This window comes from Protopterus annectens, chromosome 4.part1 (assembly GCF_019279795.1).
Source record: "Protopterus annectens isolate FY-2018-M chromosome 4.part1, PAN1.0, whole genome shotgun sequence".
Taxonomy (NCBI): domain Eukaryota; kingdom Metazoa; phylum Chordata; order Ceratodontiformes; family Protopteridae; genus Protopterus; species Protopterus annectens.
In genome coordinates, this window is record NC_056734.1 from 215,470,767 (window position 1) to 215,492,261 (window position 21,495).

A 21,495-nucleotide genomic window follows, 5' to 3' on the forward strand; every position below is an offset into this window, starting at 1 on the left:
AGGATTCTGCGGTCTGGGCTGTATTTTCCACAGGCCCGGGGGCTTTGAAGGATTCCACCTCGGTTTTGAGGAGTGTGAAATTTGCTTTAGAGAAGTTTTTCACTGTGGTTTTCTGGGCAGGGGGTGGGGTCGGGATGTGAATATCCAGTGAGATCAGTTTATGGTCTGATCTTACCAGTGAGGGATACACTTCTGGTCTGGAGCATAGAGTCCCCATGTTGGTGATGATCAGGTCCAGTATGTTTTCCCCTCTTGTGGGAGTGGTAACAAGTTGTCCCATAGCATTTGAGTTTATGAATTCTAGGAACCTTTGGGCAAGGGTGTTGGAGCTAGAGTAATGCTCCCAATCTATGTTTGGGTAGTTGAAGTCGCCCAATATAATGGTATTCAGAGACCTTCATATTTTCCAGTGTTCTCAGGAAGGCCGAGTGGGGTTCCTGGGTTTGGGAGGGTGGTCTGTAGCAGGCTATAAACTGGAAGGCAGTTTTACCCACTGTTAGTTGCACATGGATAGTCTCTGATGCTTCGTGCTTTGCCACCAACCTGGAGGTGTGGGTATCTTTGATGAATATCGATACTCCCCCTCCTTTTGTGGTTTGGTCCAAGTTTTGGGGCCGAAAAGCATGGTATGAGGTATAACCTGGTAGTGCTGGGGTGCTCTCGGGACCCCTGAACCAGGTTTCTGTTACTGCACATATATCGATGTTCTCCATGCTAAGGAGAGTTTCGAGTGCGTGCATCTTGAGCTTTAGACTTCTAGTGTTGAGTAGCATTACTCTTAGTTTCTTATCCCTTGTGATACCTATGGAGGTGGGTTTGTCTTTTGAGCCTTGCCTAAAAAAGGCACTATGGGGGTAGCAAGAGCCTTTGCCAATATCCGAAAGCCCAGGGGTGACAGGTGCAAGCCGTCCCTAGCAAAGCATCGTGGCTTGTCGTGCATATCATCCCAAGCTGATAGGCATTGGATCCCCTTTGAATGACACCAATACTTAAGCCAATTGTTGAAATTGATCATCTTGTCTTCATACTGTGGCATCATTCTTGGTGAGGGTAAGATGCTACTCAAGGTCAGGGTCATACCAGCCTGGGCTACATGCTCAGAGAGCTCCTCTATGTCTCTTTTCATGTAGTCCATTGTGTTTTCCTAAATAAATCTGTCTTAATATTTGCATTAGGGCTGTATTCATTGCATGTCTGTTCTAAGTTGCGGCAGTTAATTTTTACATTATTTGCAGATATCCCCTGCAGTCACAGCTTTTGTGTTCTACTCCAATGCCTGAAAGGTAAGGCAGGATGGTTGTCTACTTTACTTAATGTACACACATATACCTCTTGATTGTCAGGATTTTTTGTAATGTAATTGCAACTGCCTAATCTGTCTGTTCCATGATTACCACATAAATGATTACCTGGCATGCAATATATTTTTAAATCCATTTACAAAACACCTTGCTAGTTATGTAAGTCCATATTATATGAAACTGTTCTGTGTAGTTGTGAACCTCTGTTTGTTACTGCTTTGCCCATACTGTCCCATGCTAACAGCTTTAGAGGTATGTACTTGCTACAAAAGCTATAGAATATGTATTAGTATTCCGTGTAGTAATATTACCTATGAGGTAACCAATGGTATATGTTCATCTCTCTCTCTCTCTCTCTCTCTCTCCACCTTATCTTCTTTAATTTATTACTGTTATTTATTATTATGATTTAATATTAACATATTTTGTTAAACTAACTGTTTTATTGGTCTTATGGTTTAATTCATACTGGCTTGCTATTAACACACTGACTGTTATGTTACTTAATGTTGTATTACACATACTATACCTTAATATGTATTTGGATTAATAAATATTATGTTCCATTCTGTTAATACTATCACTGGTTTGGTTATTACTAACCTTAACTTACTGTTATAACTAACTTACTTCTTCTTCTTTCAGATTTTTCCCGGTTAGGTGTCGCCACAGCGGATCACCTTGTCCGCACATTGAATGGCAGTGGAGTTTTACGGTGTCGAGTTGCCAGCCCGGCGCCCAACCTTCCACAGAAGGCACACTCACACGCACACCTAGGGCCAATTTAGAGTGTCCAATCCACCTGCAGCATGTCTTTGGGATGTGGGAGGAAACCGGAGCACCCGGAGAAAACCCACGCGACCACAGGGAGGACATGCAGACTCCACACAGCAGGCACCCCAGCCGAGGATCGAACCGGAGAACCTCTTGCTGTGAGGCGGCAATGCTAACCACTGCACCACCGTGGCCGCCCTGTTATAACTAACTTACTACAGAGTGCCAAATTCAGCTGGTTCCTCATGATCTGCCTGCCTTGCCTCCTCCTCCAGCCATGACACTGGGTCCCAGCATGTCTGGAACCCAGCCTGGGGGTGCCCCTTTGCTGTCCCTACACTACCTCTGGCATTGGGTAGTACTGGCCCATGGGACAGGGACGGGCCCCCCTCTGGGAGCGGTGGGGGGGGTTGTCATCCATGACAAATTGCTGGGTTTCGTGTGCTGGATCATCTACCATGGGTTTGAATGATGCCTGGGTCAGATGGAGAGCATACTGGCCACCCTTGTGGGGCAGGCTCAACAGGGATCCCTGCCTCCACCACTGTGACCCTCAGGGCAGTGTTGGAGCAGTTCCGACAGTACCATGGATGGGGCTGTAAGTCATGATGCTACCTTGTGGAGGTACATTAGAGTGAGATTCCACAACACCCTCCCCATCTAAGGTGTTTACCCCCTTCTTGTGTGACATACCACCCCTGTCTGCTATCCTGTCTGTCTGCAAAAGCTTCCTCACCTACCTAACTTACCTCCCTCACACATACCTATATCCCTTCCCCAACATTCCACTCTCACCTTAAAAAAAAATAAAAAATGGGCACCTGCCCCCCCCCCCCCAAAAAAATGATCATCCCATACATAGCTCTCCATTCGGCACACATGTCCACTGGACACACATAATTTGGTCCAATTGGGTGAACAATATAATCATGTTGTTCTCACCCCTCTCTTGGAGGGTTAGAGTCCAAAGTCATCTACAAATTCTGTCAAAGTGTACATTTGTTGCTGTAGAAGAAATGGATAGCTATGGTTCTTTCCTACACCTTTCCTACACATACCTACCTGCCTTTCACTATGTTTCCCCCTGCTTGCACCCCATTTCACCACTTTCCTATCTCCCCATTTTTCTTTTCTTTATATATTTTTAGCATGATGCTTCGCTAATTTCAGCTAAATGGAGCTACATTGGTATATGTGTTTAAATAATAAGCATCAACAAAACAAACACCTTTCCCCTATTTCAAACCCAAGACCATCACACCTGTAGACTACTGCATTAACCTGCCATGCCACACAGCTGTTAATTAAAACAGGTGGTTTAAGCAAAACATAATAATTGCAAGTTACACTCATTAAGCATGTTTAAGCTGAGCTGCTCATTGTGCCGTGTTGCAAAAACTTGCTTAAAGATAAATGGAAAAATTGGGAGTGCTTGTTTGAGTCTGGTGCAAGAAAGCCAAACACAGAATAATGGATGTAAGTGAGGTCTGTGATAGCAGGTAAATGTCCCCTTTTATCAGCAAAACATGCCAGTATACCTGCTAAGGCATTACTGGCAAAATACATGCTCAGCTGGGACCCTGGTGCATAAATGAATCCATATAAAGCCATGCACATAATGATGGCTGTAAAAAGATATATCACAGCCTGTATGTGTGTACTTATAGTTTGTAAATACACCTCCTGTAATAGTAGCTCAGTTTGTTGAATGCCTTGTAACCAGTGCATTTTGCTACATGCAGTCCTGGGTTCAAATGCAGTAGTGTGTACTACTGCAATTGCATTATTGTGACGCGACCAATTAATGACTGAGTCATGCACTCTTTATCTAGACAATGCATTTCAAATGAAATGTTTGCTTGCCACTGATGGAAGTCACAGGTCTACAGATAGGAACACACTTCACATATCCCTATATCAAAAGTATAAGTGAATAAAGTGTCACATCATGCATCAATATGCATTCACAGAGGATTTTAACTCAGCTAATGCAAATGAGGCCCACTACTATCAGAGTGCAGTACACAATCCTTTCAAACTCACAGTGGAGATTAGCACAGCTGCACAACTAACATACACATTTGAAGCTCCTGCTTGTAAAAAGGACTGCCAGCATATACGTTCCAAATGAGTACCAGACTGTAACATGTGGCCTGACAGTTGCCCAAAATGGTGGACATAATGTTATGTTTATGTTTCTTAAGGACACAAAAAACATGTCACCTAGTATTCTGTTAGTGATACCATTGCCTAACCTACTTACCTTAAACACATGCCTTAGTTGGAGTGCAATGGGTACCCTCACTCTGGCTCTGCCTCTACAACAAGGCTGACACAGCTCCCACAGTTGCTCCTACAGCTTGTTGTCCTCCAAAGTGTTCACACTCTCTGTCTAGGCCTATTACCTACAGCAGCAGCTGCAGCCTGTAGCGCACACATCTATATGTAACAGAAGCTACTACAGACCTACTCTCTGTGATGACATAGTCTCCTCACCCCAGTATTGTCCAGCATAACATATTAGAAAGGGCTTCTAATCTACATGAAGGCTATATATCTTATACAGGAGTTGCATGTCATTGGCTCATGATAGTGCAGATCAGCTGTGTTGGCTGCAATTAGCTTTTCAGAACAACAGATTGGTTAAGAAACAATCACCTACTGATGAGAAGCATGTTAAAATGCAAATATGCTGGCTATGGAAAACCATTCTGTATGAGACTTTCTGCATGCAGAACATGCGTTTGCAAAAACCTAAATATCACCAAATGTCAACAAAATAGTTTTGCACTCCAGCAAGTAGGTAACCTTTTTGTTTGCACCAGGATGCAGATGTGTGAATATACTGAAAGGGAATAGGGATTACAGCATCAAGGCTTTCTTAGAACTGTGTTAATGACATGTCATTGATCTCCATGTTTGTTACACATACAGAAGATGTACAATACATCAAGGGTGGAATGCTTTTTGTCAATGTTGCACACTAGTCTCATAGGACTGTCCCTTTATAGTTGTAATAGCACACTTCTATTTGTTAGGCGCTGTTGTTTTGACATATTATCAGGGGGGGTAGACCCTAGTGGGCACAATACAATACAATAGACTCCAGTATTGGGTGTATGATCATACAACAGTATCTGTCATGGCACACATGGGAATAGCTGACTATCACTAGTATCTTAGTTGTATCCACATGCTTAGTATGTTTGCATTCTGCGGAATATGACATGTGTGATCAAGCAGTGGATACTGCCAGCCATTCTGTTCTTACTGTATCTCTGCATAGTGTACTTCCACGTATGTGATCCTGACATGTGTTCCCATTCTGTTCTCTTTCAGGAAACATGTACCCAAGATGCCATGCACCCTTCACAGATGAGGACAATGATATTATACTTGAAGGCCTCCGGCAACACATGAACTCCTACTGTACAGGGGAGGCAAAACATGAATAGTGGGCAGCATTGTGGGCTGACCTTGTCCGTGACGTGAATGCCACAGGTCATCAGAGCAGGACATATGAGCAGGTTCAACACCGTGCAACGGATGTGATCAATGCTGCATGCAGAAGAGCAGCAGATGTAGCCAGGGATCATGACATCACTGGTGGAGGGCCTGCAGAGGAACAACCACTCTCAGCCACTGAGGAATTCCTGGCAAACCTAGACACACATGACATCTCCTAGGCATCCATCACACTGTACATCATGGATGTGGGTGCCATAGTTTCCATGGCAGAGGATCATGCAGGTAAGCTTAGTCTGATCACCATTGCAGTACTATAGCATTCAGTGTGTCAGGGTGCACATACTCTTATATGGGTGTCATGTCTGTGTTCTTTTTGGAGGAAAGGTTTAACTGCAGTTTGACTCTCATGCTCAGATGTTGACCGATATAACAATTAACACAGTAGCTACAGTAAATGTGAGATATATGGACATATTACCTTGCTGTAGTGTGGGTACTGGCATTACTTCTCCCTCAACTTTTCACAGGTCCTTCAGGTATTGGACAAGGCCATGGTCCTGCTCCTAGTAAGCATGACACTGTTTTGTTATAGATATTGGTTTACAGCAATATAATTCCTAAAGTATCATCCCAGGCCTGCTGCCTGGATTGCTGCAATGACAGCATGATTGCCAACTGCACAGATATTTTATGACCGTACATGCTACAGTCAAATGTATGCCTTGTAGGTGTCACCACACTGATAGATGTGAAAGTATTGTCAGGACATTACAGAATGCCATATGTGTCAACTGTGCAGAGTGTTCACAAATCTCAACAGTGTGCCTCATTGTTGCTGATGAGATTGCTGTGTAAAGAGCTTTTATTTTCAAGTAACTACAGCTGTTTGTGGGAAAAGCAATGTCCCTTTGTCCTACTATATGAGGTTGGGGTTTCAACATGTCTGTAATAGTGCCAACAGTTTATAGAGCTGTACACATATTGCAACATAGTAATGCAGAGCATAATAGTTTGGGTATTAATGTACTGCTGTTTTCTTTTTTGTCACAGGTGACTGGGGGTGAGGTTGTTCTCTGTCCCCTACACAACCTGATGTCAGTGTCTCTTCAGACTCTGATGATGATTGTGGCCACAGTGAGGCACAGGTGGGGGTTTCAGGGGCTGAATTTGTCCAAGAGGTTGACATCACTCTTCTACCCTCATTGTCACTGCACACAGTCAGTATGCCCACACGTACCCAGTCCCTGGAGGCCACAGATATTGGACAGTCGGGGGGGGGGGATTGAACAGGAGAGTGTGGCAACTATGGTTCCAGTGAGTGTAGACACTGGCCATAGCCAGAGATATGTTGAGGTTCCACACAGGTAGATTGATAGGGGTGCTCATAGGAGACCTACTGTCTTTCTACCATCTGTTGCAGGTGTCACATCACAGTTCACTCTGAATATGTTTCAGGCCATCATGGAGGTGCAGGCATGTTCTGAAAGCAGCTCCAGATGTATGTTCAGAGTTATGGATGCAGCACAGTCTAACATCGATGACTGCCTCCACTGCATTGGTGACACCCTAGATCGGTTCACTGATGCAGTAGAAAGAAGGTGGGCTGAGACAGTGTCTGTCTTGGAATGCACAGTGTTTGTGCTGGAACATGCGGTTGGAGTTGAGCATTGGCCTTATGGATGTAGGTCAGCAACTCCAACTACCGAGAGTCCACATGTCCATGCACACTCACGTTCCCATAGTGACAGTACATCCAGTGTACAGAGGGGAGTGTGCTGTCCAAACCAAGACATGGCAGGCCATGGGCTTGTGGTCCTGGGCATTCCTGTGGAGGACTCGTTCCAGCAGACAGCAGTCACCATCAGATACTAGCATGGCTTCTGACCTTGAGCATGGAGGTGCCAGTGCAACTCCTGGCAGAACCAGTTCCCTTGTTTGGGTCCAGAGATGGTGAACTGTCAGCTCTACCATGCATGGTTCAAAGCTGTCCAACATACAAACATGTAGGGCTAGCACTGAGCTTGACTATGTACATGCACACACTCGCACACCACTGTCAAATGCAGGTCACCTACAGACACACACACACACACACACACACACACACACACACACACACACACACACACACACACACACACACACACCACATTTCCATGATCCATCTTGCCTGCTTCCCTTCCTGACAACCATGCTGTCAACCTTTTGGGTCAGCTTAGGCCTCCTACACCCCTACACAACCCCCTATGCAAGTGATGATACCTGTGCCACATCCCTGTCACCCTCATCATCGATGCAGAGAAATGAAGCTATGTGTCTGATGCACAAGATGACTATATAAATTAACATATACTTCGGTAATGCATTGTTGTTTTGCCATTCCACTTATAGCGGTTACTGACAGATACTGTATGCTGACATTTGTAATGAGTAAGCCACATAATTTTGTGGACCTGATGTTGTAATGGCTGTGCACCTACACAATGAAAGGTATGTCATGGACCTGTTTATGTTTCCGTTTTACAATACTGTTGGGGTCACCTATGGATACACAGTGGCAATAAAGCCATAGACATCACAGCACAGGACAGAATGTCAGCACAGAAGAAATATGTCTTCAGCAAGGTACAGCACTATAGGTGCATGGCTCCATAAGTCCATATGTGTACAACAGGCTAATAAGGACAATGGTGTCATTCAGTGTGCTCATGCATCCCTAATCTGTGAAAGGGTCTGATACCCTTGATAAGTGTCACAAGGGTTTTGGGATCTAACACATCTACAAGCTGTGGTGCTGGAGAGGATTCATCTACACATTTCCTGTGTCCAGTACAGACATTTGTCCGACAACAGCTATGATTGTCTTGTTCTGTATCCCATGGTGTAACCTGAACATGATGTGTGTCACAGCAGATGTGTGCTTCACATGCATGAGGGGGCTTGTCACATATAGGGAGTACTGTCTGTGTTACATATCTGTCTCCCCAACATGTACTATTTATACTACAGTGACAGTGTAGGACAGGTAAGACATGTTTTAGTCCTGTTATGGATACATTGGAGGTACACAGTGGGCTCTGACACCTCCCTGTATGTCAGCCATACACATCTCTCCAAAGCATTTATGAGACAGACTACACATGTATGGTCTTGACACGGGCACCATATGACATGTTATCTACAATGTGTATTGCTGTACCATGGAACCTGTGTGGCTGCTACAGTTGTAAGATATACTTGTGTATTGTCATAGCAAGGGTGCCATTGTACACAATGATAGGTGTAATGAGTGCCACATTCAGTATAGCAATGACAACCTGGGAGTTACATCACAGACTTTTCTGTTTAGGTTGTACAACATTGAATTCATCCCCACATCCTACCGTCCAGTGACAGTCAAAGGGTACATTATTCTCTGTGTCCATAAGTCCATGAGTAATGGATCAACTGCGTGCGGTGTGTAGAAACTATTATATTTCCCAGAGGTGGATGACTTTCCAGTGGATATTATTGTGCAGTTGTTGGCATTTAGCATTTGTCAGTGGCTCAGACAACAACTAAATATGTGTCTCAGACCATCTTGGATAACTGTTGGATATTCTTCGTGTTTCACTGCTGCAGTCATCACCTGTGGGTTATCCCTGCTGTGATAGCCCTTGGCTGACCTGAATACCAGAGTTAATGTTTTTGTGCGCCGGCTGCTATCGCCTGTATTATGAGTCAGGTCATCAGTACTATAAAGCAAGGCAGCCGATGTCAATATATCAGTCTTTCTTGCCGTAGAACCCGTAGCAGAAGCAGTTTGCAAGTGTGCCGGTTGGATGCTCCCAGAAGTCAAATTTCAACAGAAAACATCTAAAGCTAAGTACCCTGTTGGGGACCCTTTTTTCTTGCTCTAACCGATGTCCGAAAAAGTTAACAATTGTCTCGCCTGTGGAAAGCAGATCCCACACTGAGACTTTCAATCTTACTGCATCACTTGTTTAAGCCCAGACCACAATGTCCCTCGTTGCCAGTTCTGTGCCCTCTTTAATGTGAGAACCATTCACCATAGAGCTCTTTCTGTAGACAATTATTTTCGTATTCCATCTTTGAATTCTGATATGGCATCAGTCAGCCAACAATCCATCGACATTCCAAAAAAACGTAAAGATAGAGACAGGCCTCACAAGGCTAAGCCTTCCAATGACGCTGATGTCAGTTCGCTGGAGTACAGTGAGAAGCTTTCGCAGCCCCTGATGCCCTACTCACTTTCTACACAGGCATCTGCCAAGACACTTTCAGAGTCCAGTATGCAGCAGAAATCCTCTTCATCTTCCAAGCCTTTGGCTGTCTCTGCCTTGGTTGGGTCCGGAGCCACGACGCAGGCACCTGCTTCTGAGGATGCTGTTTGCACTACCGATTCTAGACAAAAAATGACGTCTTCTCTTCCGATTACCATTTCTCAGAGACTGACAGATTCTGTCAGGCTTTGAAGCCAGGCCACTCCTAGGAAATCTGCTTCTAGCCACCATCTTGCTACTGCTCCCCCAGCCCAAGCTCAAATGCTTAAAATGGCGGAGGATCTCATCTTCCTTATCCAAGGTACTCAAGCCCCCTCTTCAAAACTTATGACAGACCAAGAGTCTGAGGAATCTGATTATTCTGCCTTTGAAGAGGAACAACAGCCCTTAACTGTTTATGAGGATTCAGGTGCAGAGGACTCCATCCCCTCTGCCTCCCCTCCAGAGGACCTCTCCTTCGGGGAAACCCTTCACTCCCTCAGGGAACATTTTCAGTGGAATCTCAGAACTACCCACATTCAAAGAAATGACTTAGAGAGTTTCTGGACCTGCCTCAGCACAGACCCCTTGCCATTCCTTCTATTCTAGAAGTGGTGGATGATGTTTTCCTTGAATCCAGTTTAGCCCCTGATGCCCTGCCTCATGCTCCAGCTAAACCTGACAGGTACTGCAGAGTACCAGATTCTCACAAATACCTGTCAGGAACCCTGCTGCAGATGCTGAGGTCATTACACAGGGACACAAAGGAGCTAAGACTAGTTCTGCCAAGAACCCTCTTCCTTCAGACAAAGAATCCAGAACTCTGGACAGATGGGGTAAGAAAGTATACACCTCTGCAACCTTAGCTATCAGAGCACTCAATTGTCAGTTCCATATGTTAAAATATCAACAATATACTTTGGAACAATTAAAACAAAAGATTTCTACCTCTCCAGATGGTGCCAACTCAAAAGAGCTGGCAGAATTACTACACTCTACTTGTCAAGTGGTCAAGCACTCATTACAATGTGGATATGACACCCTAGAAGCCTCTAGCAGGGCAGCAGTGACAGGATCTGTTATTAGAAGACACACATGGCTGAAGGAGCAACCTCTCCCTGATCATGTCAAGTCTAAACTTGTTGATGCGCCCATAGATAAGGAATGCCTGTTTGGGGGAAAAGTAGAAGAGGTGCTTAAAAAGATGGAAGACAAAAAGCAAAATCTATGCAAACAGTAAAAGATTTATTTCAAGTTCAACTGCCCAGATTCAGCAGGAGCATTGCCTCTAAGCACTGGGCCTTCACTGCACCCAGCAGACAGGGTCAAAGTAAGCCTCTCATGGACAGGACATCCAGACCCCTATCCCAGGGCCAGCAAAGAAGTAAACAATGGACCACCTCCATCTCTAAGGCAGAGAGTTCTAAGCCAAGTTTCTATGGTAAGCACTCACAATGACTCTCCCTCCCCCCTCTGCCCTCCTTTCACTCATATAAAACTAGGAGGAAGGCTAACCCTCTTCACAGACAATTGGGTCTCTATAACCAAGGACAAACATGTATTCAAAATAATTTCTCAGGGATACAGATTCTCCTTCAGCAAACTCCCCATTCCAAGAGGGTACCAAGACCTCCCCATAAACCAGTGGGCAGAGGTATTAAAACAGGAAAACCCTAATATCCCAGGGGGCAGTAGAACCTGTCCCTCCAGATCAAACAGGAAAAGGTTTTTACTCCAGACTATTTCTTGTTTCCAGGAAAGAGGGTACTTGGCACCCCATCCTGGATCTATCCAAAATGAACACCTCCTTGGCGATCCCCAGATTCAAAATGCTAACCTTGCAGCAGCTCCTGCCTATGCTCACACAAAATGTCTGGCTGGTGACACTAGACCTAAAAGATGGCTACCTCCGCATCCTCATCAGGGAATTGTGCAGAAAATCCCTGATATTCAGAGCAGGCAATCAGCACTTTCAGTTCTCTGCACTGCCCTTTGGCTTATCTACTGCTCCCAGAGTTTTCACCAAATGCTTGGCCCTGGCTATAGCATTCTGCAGACAAAGAAATATACAGATTTGCCCTTACCTAGATGACTGCCTCATTCAGGTGAACAGCAAAGAAAAGTTGTTCCAGGATCTTCTCTTTGTCAAAAAACTCCTATCTTCCCTCGGGTTCACCATCAACGAGAAAAAATCAAAGCAAATCCCCACCAGGAAAACTGTTTTCCCTGGGAGCTGTGCTAGACACAGCTACCCTAATGGCCTTCCTATCCCAAGAAAAGCAGAGTTTCCTGCCCCTCTACTTCACCCAGCTGGCTTCCAGAAGTCACCTCACTGTGAGGAAGTTCCTGTAAGCCCTGGAATACATGGTATCTTGCATCCATCTCATCCCTCTCACCAGGCTTCACATGAGAAAGCTTTAGTGGTACTTAAAGAACCTTTGGTGTCAGTCTCTAGAGACCACTCTCCCCCTGATCCCTTGCATAAGGGACAAATTTCTTTGGTGAGCAGAGGCCTGTGCCATGAACAAGGGTCTTCCCTTCATCCTCCACCCTTCCGGCCAGACAATCACCATCGACACCTCAGACATATCTTGGGGTGCTCACCTAGCACGCAGGTGTATCCAAGGCCTTTGGAATACCCACAACTTCACTCGCACATCAACCAGAAAGAAATGATGGCAGTGCAAAACATTCTGACTTCCTTCCAACCCCATCTCAGGCCAGGGGTCCTCCTTATAAAAACAGACAACACCACAGTAGTGTGGTACATCAACAAGCAGAGGGGCACCCAATCCTACCCCCTGTGCAGGTTAGCCATGAGTCTGTGGCTTACAGCCACCTCCATGGGACTACACCTAATTGCCCAATGCTTATCAGGGGTCAACAACACACAGGCAGACCACCTAAGCAGAAACTTACTGGAACCCCATGAATGGCAGCTCCACAGAGAAATCTTTCTGCAAATCACCCAGGAGTGGGGGACCCCAGAGGTGGACCTTTTTGCCTCACACCTCAATCACCAGCTGCACAAGTTTTGTACCAGGGAGTATCACCTCCTAGCATGGAAGGTGGATGCCTTGACCTTCCCTTGGAGCTCCCTCTTTGTGTACGCATATACTCCTCTGCCCCTTTTTCCCAAGGTTCTGATCAAAATAAGAGAGGACAGACCAAAGGCCATTCTCATTGATCCAGATTGGCCCAGACAGCATTGGTACCCCTTACTATGCAGTCTGACCTTACAGCCCCCCCAAACTGCTTCCTCTAACATCAGACATCCTGACCCAGGAGATGGGGAAGGTGCTGCACCCAGACCTACAGACTCTCAAACTTTCAGCATGGCTCATACACTAAAAAATAACAAGACGTCACTGTTAAGCAAACAGGTCCTGGACATCATTACAGAGGCCAGAAGGCCCAGCACAAGAAAATCTTATGCAGGAAAATGGAAAAGATTCTGCTCCTGGAAGCAATCAAATGGGGGCAGTACCTCCCAACCTTCCATCCCTCTCATCCTGGATTTCTTAGCAGAGTTGCTCAATAGTGGCCTCTCCTTCTCCTCTATTAAAATCCATGCCTTGGCCATCTCAGCCCATTATGATTCAGACCCCAACACTTTTCTCTCATCCTTTGATTAAGCAATTTCTCAGAGGGGCTTCTAATATCAGGCCACCCAGAAGACCTCCTACTCCACCCTGGGACCTAAATTATGTGTTAGAGAAACTAACCTTACCTCCTTTCAAACCTGCTGCTTCAACAGAATTGAAATACCTCTCCTGGAAGACTGCCTTCCTACTGGCTATCACCTCAGCCAAAAGGGTTTTAGAACTTTAAGCTGTCATGGCTGTCAAGTCCTTCATAATTTTCCATGCAGACAGATTCTTCCTAAGGACTAATCCCTCCTTTATGCCCAAGGTGGTATCTGATGTGACCCTTAACCATGCCATACACCTTCCCACCTTCTTTCCCAACCCTCAAAAGAAGGGGAAAGAATTCTACACTCACTAGATGTGCACAGACAACTCCGATACTATCGGGACTGCACTAAGCCATTCAGAAAAACTGACCAGCTTCTTGTAAGCTTTGCCCCAGGGGTAGAGGGAAACCCCATCTCCAAACAAACCATTTCCAAATGGATATTGCACTGTACCTATTTATGCTACAAACTACATGGGAGATCCATCCCTAGGTCAATCCGTACCCACCCCACTATGGCAACTGCCACTTCCACTGACTTCCTCAGAAGAGTACCTACCAGTGACATATTGGAAGTGGCCACCTGGACCTCTGTCCATACCTTTACAAAGCATTCCTGCCTACCTCTCTTTTCAAAGTCTAGGGCAGGATTTGCCTCTGCAATTCTGCAGGGCCTCCTGACCCATAACTAGGACTCTATCTATCCTTCCACCCTTTACCTCAGCTTTGGGAATCCTCCCACAGGTGATGACTGCAACAGTGAAACACAAAGAACATAGTACAGTTGTGTACACTTACCATAAATGTAGATGTTTGAGTGTATTCACTGCTGCAGTCCTTCCATCCCCCTTTTTCACATCTTCCCCTAGGGGGACACATGCTTCCCAAGGTGGCTCTTAGCCACCAGGACTACTTCTCTTTCTTCTCTTGTGCTTCCTATGGGTTAGGGCAAGAAAAACTGATGCAATGATGTTGGCTGCCTTGCTTTATAGTACCGATGACCTGAAGTCAGACTATAGGTGACAGCAGCTGGTGCACAAAGACATTGACTCTGGTATTCAGGCTGGCCGAGGGCAACCACAGCAGGGATAACCCACAGGTGATGACTGCAACAGTGAATACACTTGAACATCTACATTTATGGTAAGTGTACACAACTGTACTTTCTGTGTGGGATTCAGTGACAGCTCCTGATATGCAATAATCTGCTAATGTACTGAGTCAGAGGGCACTGACAGTGCCTGTGACTGCAAAGAAGGAATGGATAGAAGGGGCAAGCCATCAATGATGCCTGGGGAAATCCACTGGTGACTGGCATCATTTCAACATAGGTCTCCCAATGCTATCTTCCCATTTTACGACTGTCAGACATTTGCCTATCCACCAGCTGACATAGCACTCTGTGGATAGCCTGTACAGTTTCCAGCAAGGCCTGCTGGCCTAATATTGTCAAACACCTTGTCAGGCCATGGTAGATAGAGTCAGTAATATTCCCATCATCCATTGCATAGTGTAGCACTCAATGGGGTCTACCAGTTAGAGTTAGTATGCATGAATTGGTCTTGAGCATAACCAAACAGTGTGTAGTCCAGTGGCAGTAGGTGCATGACAGTGTTACTGCTCATATTCATGTTATCTCCTTTCATGGCATTTCATTTCACATGAGTCAGAGATCTGGGGATACTGCTTGGCACTACATGCTAGTTGTCATTTGTGCAACTAAGTACTGCAGTTGCTTCAAGCATGTTCCAAGAAGAGAGTCATCCAAGGTATCTGTAGAGAGTGCAGACAAACACTTTAGGGAAGTGTAATATGTATTCCCTTTGAAGGTAAGGTAGGGATTTTACACAGATATTCTGCAGATGGACACTACCCAAGCAGTGTGTACTGGAAAGACACAATTACCGTGTGAAGACTGTGTTAAGCATGGGAGTGCACATAATTCCCAGTGGCTGGCAACTACTACTGCTGGTCTCACCGATACCACTCTCACATAGGATACCATGCTCCTATATATTTTCTGTCATCACATGCAAAATGTTATTATGAAGCCCATGATGACAAGCAGGACAAAGATGTCCCACATCATGAAAGTCTCTGTAGGCTTCACATACCCTTCTGCAGGTAGGTGCCTTGATTAGCAACCTGAGCAATCAGTTGGATTTTGCATGTGTTATGCTGTCTGTTCCAGGTTTGATGGTATGTCACTAGGGAACTGACAAGAAGGGGATTATTAGCACTGCTGTAGCACCACAATATAATGTACATTGTCCATTGACATAGATGTCAAGTCTTGCTGTAACAGTCAGCACACTGGTGATGAGCCATTGTAGGTGACACTTTCACAGCTAGTCATGCATCCTGCCCTTCAACAGATTACTGGTGGATATCTGCATGACATGGCTGTAAGGCCTACTGCAGCGAACTGGCCACCTTTGGCCAATGTGTGTCCACCTGCCACATGTCCTAGACATGTCATTCTGTACAGTTATGTACCTCGCACATGTCTGTGTCCCCATATCATGTCACACAACAACCAGTGTGCTGTCTAGCTGCTTTACAGACATACACTTGCAAGGCAAACATAATGTCAGCAAAGTTGAACAAGTTCTCCATGCATGCACGGGCATTAACATCCTCACTGCAAGGTGTGTCTATAAACACTGTATATTAGGCTGTCAACCCCAAGGATGTGACAGCATGACCCTACCTTTGCAGGACCTGGTGGTGTGATGTGTCCCCTCACCTCTATTCCTATAACACATAAACACAACGTATGACAGATGTGATTGCATTTCAAACCTTGCTACCATTGTGTCTCCAACAGCAGTCATGACATATGGCAATGAGCATTATGCCAATATGCACAGCTCACATCCTGCACCACCTACACCCACATCACACACACACCTGTATGTGTGCAGCTCCTTACCAGACACATTGCCAAAGAGACACCTGAGAAAATCCTGCTTCTGGAGTGCACAGTTCACATAATACACTGCATACACCACTCTCTCACTGGCCAAACACCTTAGGAAAAACACAAAAACACAAAATAACACACAGTCAGAGGTGATTACATTGTGAGACACAATGATGTCTGTGACAAGTGGCTACATATGGAAAAGCTGTCTGTGGGTTGACACAATAGGCCTTACCACACATTGCCACAAATCAGGGGATATCAGTTAACATAATGTTGACATCATAGTTCCTGCAGGTGTGTATGACTAGGGGCATACGCCACTGGCCTGTATGCAGACACATGACTGTGCTTAGTCAGTCTGTGTCTTTCATGGGTATATGAATATCTTTCAGCTGCAGTTGACCCTCACCTAGGATGATGACTCCATACACATGGAAATTGATGGAAGTGTGGTTGTCATTGTCAGGGGATGTACTACATGTCTGCCTGGGATGCTTTGCTCAACAGACATCAATGCTTCACCAGTGATGGTGTTCATCTCTCACCCCTGAGATTTGGTGTATCAGCCATGGCTACTGACACCGAAACATTGGCAAAGAGAATACCATCTTTATGTAACATCATGGTTATGCTGCTACACTGTGAGTATGGCAACACTGAACCCTCTCTGTGGAATGTGTCCACACCTAGGATTATGCAGACGTGTGTGCAGTCAAGGACATCTGGATCAAGACTGTGAACAGCACCACAGCCATACCAGACTACACATCCATCCACATCTTCACACCTCAAAATGACAGTGGTCAATGTAATGTAGGTGGTGTATATATACTCTTTAAGGATAGATACATATCCATATTTTGTGAAACACTGTAATTTCCCAGAGACATTGCAGGTGCCATTCAGTACTGGAAGGGCACATAATGAAGCCATAGCCAGCTACAGGAGCATCTCCATATATCCAGACACCCATTGTGTGCATTTGTATGTACGTGTGTCTATCAAGATATATCATTACACCATGGTGTGGAGTGGCATTAAGTGATCACCAGTTGTGTTGCTTAGTCATGCTGCAGCTCACTTTTCCAAAGTTTAGTCTATGTCCTTAACTACAGTGCCCTGGAGCAGTACTGTGACATCCCCCCAAGGGGAACCAACATATTACATCATGTGTTTACCAATATGGGTGACCACTGCACCCCCCAATGTGAGGTTGTCCATGGTGGGATCTGATCACAGATCAGTGTCTTTAAAACTACCATCACTAACCCCCCTTGCAGACAATATATACATATATTTCAACAAAGCCATTTATTACTTCCTGTGGGATGGTTTACATAGCTTGTCTGGATCTCCGCCTTTGATGGGACAGGCAAGTATGCAGAGCTCTACACCCATGCATTATGCCAGCAGCATTACAACTGCATGAACTCAGCTATACCTGACATTAGGAACACAGGCCCCTCATGGCACAGCAAACCTGCCTGGTGGACAACTGCCATTATCAGAGTATACAGTAACAGGTGGACATTGCTGTGTGAAAGTTGGAGTGGAGGCTGCCCCCCATAAAATGGAGGCACAACCTCCTCATCTAAAACAAGCACATAGTGTTGTTGTGATGCTGTGTAGACACAGTAATTGACAAAATTAGCCACACACAAACCAGAACCATATCGCACAGTGTAATTACATGTGTAACTCAAAGGACAGGCCCAGATTGTCAATGATCTCATACATAATGATGCCACATAGAATGGGTCTGTACTCATAGCTAGCCTGTAGTCCCACTTCTGTGTCAACTTCACTCCCCTGTCCCCACCACATGTGAGACATGAGATTCCTGCAATCTGTCCCATAACTTCCATATCTACAGAGCAGGTTGTAAATGGCTTTTCTACGGAGGATACATAGCATCTATTGGACATACTAACATCCCAAGCGGCATCCTACTTGGGATCTGTCATGGATTACTAAAACCATTGGGAACACCTTGCAATCGTACTGAAACCACTGGCTGGACCCAAGCTGACTGGACAGCGGTAACTATTGTACCCTTGCACAGAGGTGGTGCATCCACTGACCACCAGAATTATAGACCTCTTTGCCTGAGTGTCCATATCTGTATGGCTGTAGGGGCAATCATCATGGAGCTGATCAGCACACATATATGTGATCTACACATACTTGACTGTACACAGTTTGAATGTCTGACAGGGGGATCATGACTGTTAAATGTGGTGGACATTTCCGAGGCAGTCACCAAGGACATGGGTGAGGGGACATCAGTGCATACAACCACCTGAACTGAGCCAAGCTGTCTGACTATATCCCCTACTCAGGCATCATTTACAAAGCACCCACGTAGGCATCCATGATATTATCATTGTAGGGGTTACTTAGTGGCCGATTGATGGCACACATACTCAGCATAAGGGCATTGGGTTCAGTCCTGGGTCCTCTACTGCTTAGAATCCATTTAATTATGATACAAGTGAATACTGAATATCTGTGGCTAACAATGTTGGCTGTTGCCTGCAAACCATGAGCACTGATGGAATCTGTGAGTTATGTCAATATCCTGCAAGAAGGTATTGATGAACAAATGCGTGTTGACATAGTAATGGCCATAAACTCCATGCAAATATATGTATGTAGCATCATTTCCATCACTAGCACCTATGTATCGGGTAAGTAGCACATCAGTCACAACATATGATGTACATACTCAGGGATGAAAGAACTGGGCACACAGACCTGGCCACATAGGTTTACACCTAATGTGCCTGAGATCACCATGTCTCCCTGGTAGTATGGCGGGAATCATATGTCATAGCTGAGGGTACAATCACCCATCATTGACATTCTTATAACCTCCATATACTCTTTCCTCAGCATACCAATATCTGAGTGCAATGGCCATTTGGTAACAGACCTTTCCAAGCAGTACTGGCACTTGCACACAACAGTATGATCCCTCAAAAGTGAACTTCACATCTTCAGAATGAATCAATGAGGATAATCTAAAAGGAATGTCATTGCAGTCTGTGGCAGATAGACTACTCAGAGGTGGTCTCTGCCTTGCATATGGGGCAATGTGTGACCATGCTCAATTGTAAATGCTGCATATCTGTAGGTGGCATAGTAAATGGATTAATCACTCTAAGGACATTAACATAGTATGTGACATTAGTAATACATGCTGGTGGGAGAGATTTATCTAGCAGACTTTAACCCACCTTTGAAACAGAATCCTGGCTAATGGCAAGCAGAGCACCTCAGTGGACCTCATCACATGCTATCAGTATGATTGACTGGGTGACCATCATTTCACCACAGGGCCTCAGCCTGTGTTCATCCTGGACTGGAGCAATATGTGCTGATCATGTAAATAAGGATATACAGCTGTCTACGATTGTGATGGCTGTATAGCCATTATGCTTGTGAAGTTCAAATGTCCTATGGTTCCATAAGCTAATGTAAACTGCTCTAACAGCAACACACACAAACATGGCTAAACTGAGGACAGCACCACTTCCAGTTACTGCTTACAAGACACAGCACATCACACACATAGTGCAAGTTGGCTGTATGTAGATTAGAACACTTACCTTTGTAATGGTACACACTACAGATCACGTATGTGATGCACACAATACACCTTATGTCTGATAGTGCTGTCGGTTTAGGATATATTATGCTTGATGACATCAGCAGGCCTAGTTGTGGTCAGGCATTTGAAAGACCACATTACCTGCTACAAATAATATTCTGCAAAACCCTATGGCTTTCTATGTTATTGAGGGGATCAGATATATGCCAAATGGGCATACACATACCAAGTGGCCTGCAGGGAGATTAGAACCCCTACTTACTGTATCTAGTCTTACACATTATAGATCACAATACTTATCACATGTGCCACAGCTTAAGTCGGGTGCTACAATGGCTACTGGTAGTCTTATGGTAGATGACATCATCAGGCCTTGTAGAAGAGGGCAGTTTGGAAGCTAGCAACAACTGACAGGGCCAAAAAGTGCATAACCATTGCAGTTTGATAGCCAATGAGGGTTTCTCAGTTGTTTGGTGGGGGCACACACACACACACACACACACACACACACACACACACACACACACACACACACACACACACACACACACACACCAAGTGGCCAGCAGTGAGATTAGAACCCCTACCTAGCTAGACTTACACACTTATAGATCACAATACTTATCGCACCTGCCACAGATGATGTCTGTGTTACATGTGATTGCAGGCAAACTACTTGTGGATTACACAAACTAGACTTGTGTTGAACAATATCTGTGGCCTGCAGATTGATATTGATTCATATTGTTATCTGCATCTAGTATCCTAGCAGTGAGATAGCTGTTATTATCCTAGCTATGTGTCTACAGTTACCAGTATAGCGATATGTGTCTGTTTGCACTTGGATGGGCAAGCCTGTGGGCAGAAACAATGTGCCCTGTCCATGCGTGCATAGACAATAGTATACATTACATTACTTGCTCACCTGTTGCTGCCTATGTGGTGACATCCAGCAGGCACAGGGGTTTGTCGGTAAGTGCATTATGTACTGTTGATCCCTTACTTTGGATTATATGTTCATAGGTTCATAGGTGTTTACTAGGCTAATGACCACAAGGGCTTTTTAAGCCTAGCCATGCAGCCGAAATCTCTGACAAGTTCTGATACCCTTGATTAGTGTACTCAGTACTTTGGGAGATGAACATTTACAGGTTAACTGTATCCATTAGAGACATAGGTGACAAACCAGGGATGAATTTCCAGTTTCCAATCCAATTGTCCAAGTTGCACTTGAATTGGGTTAGGGAGGAGCTCTGCTTCACATGGATGGTGAGCTTGTGCCGTAGACATGGTAGTCTCTGGGATACACACCTATCTCTCCAGCAGGTCCTATTTATATCACAGGCAAGGTTTAAGTCTTTAGAATGGGTAATTCTGGTGCTGTTTGTATTGCAGGATCCTTTGAGCAACATTACAGATTGTGATAGAGCAACTTTACTCATCATTATTAGGATATGTAGG